This window comes from Aquarana catesbeiana, linkage group LG06 (assembly GCF_042186555.1).
Source record: "Aquarana catesbeiana isolate 2022-GZ linkage group LG06, ASM4218655v1, whole genome shotgun sequence".
NCBI lineage: Eukaryota > Metazoa > Chordata > Amphibia > Anura > Ranidae > Aquarana > Aquarana catesbeiana.
The window spans coordinates 411,152,429-411,154,207 of record NC_133329.1 but is presented as its reverse complement, the minus strand read 5'-3'; positions in this window follow the sequence as shown (position 1 = coordinate 411,154,207).

Below are 1,779 nucleotides of genomic sequence, written 5' to 3'. Positions count from 1 at the left end.
AGAGCAATAATTCTAGCAGAAGACCTCCTCTGTCACATTTTTAAACTTCGCCTATGGAGATTTTTAAGTGTCAAAGTTTGTCGCCATTTTAAAGCGTGAGCCCCCCCGCCCACATCAGGCACTACACAAAGGCCACTTGCTATGCATTATGACATGTGCATTTTGGTGTGCGTTGCCACAATACAGGTGTGTGAATGGGCCCTTACATTGCTCCCCCATAGCTATACAGTGAACAGCAACTCTAGCTCTCTCACCCCCCCCCCCCCTGGAAGTCCTCTGGTGTATTACACAACATCTAACCCGGTACGGCCCGGACTCGCTGACCTGAACCAGTTTTCCAAAATAACATCTCCCAAATGACCGGTCCCAGGTGGAATTCAGCCAATTACCTTCATCTGTCGCTTTGGCACCAATTACTCGGTTCGGCCCGGAAATTAATTAGTGGCGAAAAAAAAATCTGAGATTAAATCGACGTTTTCTTATTGACGTCTCTATAGAGGTGATCACTGTATGGGGGGGCCGTGCAGGAATTTGTGGGGTTGATTTTCTAAAACTGGAGCACTGCAATCACAGCCAATCAACTTCCAGCATTAAGCCATGTTTTGGCATTATTATACAGTCTATCCATATTATTATTATACAATGTATCTGTATTATTATACAGTCTATCCATATTATTATACAATGTATCTATTACTATGCATTGGGGTTGATTCACTAAAACTGGAGAGGGCAAACATCTGGTGCAGCTGTGCATGGCAGCCAATCAGCTTCCAGCATTAAACTATGTGTCCATATTATTATACAATGTATCTGTATTATAATACAGTCTATCCATATTATTAAACATTACAATGTATCTGTATTATAATAATATGGATACATAGTTTAATGCTGGAAGCTGATTGGCTCCCATGCACAGCTGCACCAGATTTTTGCCCTCTCCAGTTTTAGTGAATCAACCCCAATGTATAGTAATAGATGCATTGAATAATATTGATAAACTGTTATTATACAATGTATCTGTATTATTATACAGTCTATTCATATTATTATACAATGTATCTGTATTATTATACAGTCTATTCATATTATTATACAATGTATCTATTACTATACATTGGGGTTAAATAACTAAAACTGGAGAGTGCACAATCCGGTGCAGTTGTGCATGGCAGCCAATCAGCTTCTTACTTCAGCTTGCTCAATTAAGCTTTGACAATAAAACCTGGAAGCTGATTGGTTACAATGCAGAGCTGCACCAGATTTTGTGTGCTTCCGTTTTAGTAAATCTCCCCCTATATACGTCATTTGTGTGCAATAAGATGAATATCTTAGACCACTTTCACAGAAACAGGTGACCCCATTGGACGGCCGGATAGACGGGCCGAGCGGCAGCACATGTGGGGGGAATGTCCCAAATGAACATGCCGGGGGGGGACGAGACGGCCAACCATCCATGACCTGGGAATGGCGGTAATAAGATTATTCTGGCGGCGGGTGGGCGATGAAAGGAAAAGACGGTGAGGGAAAGAACAGCCAGCCGGCCGGTACATGGAGGGAGGATAAACCGCTTATTGGCTGCAGCCTGGGGAGTGAGACTCTTAAAGGAAACCTGTACTGAGAGAAACACAATGGCTGACTGATATATGGGAGGTAAAGCTGAAGATTAATCTGCATATATTTTGCCTCCCCCCCTTCATCAACATGATAATGACATCTTTAAATAAAATCTTTCCATTTTCATTACATAACTTATTTTAAACTTGGTGACATCAT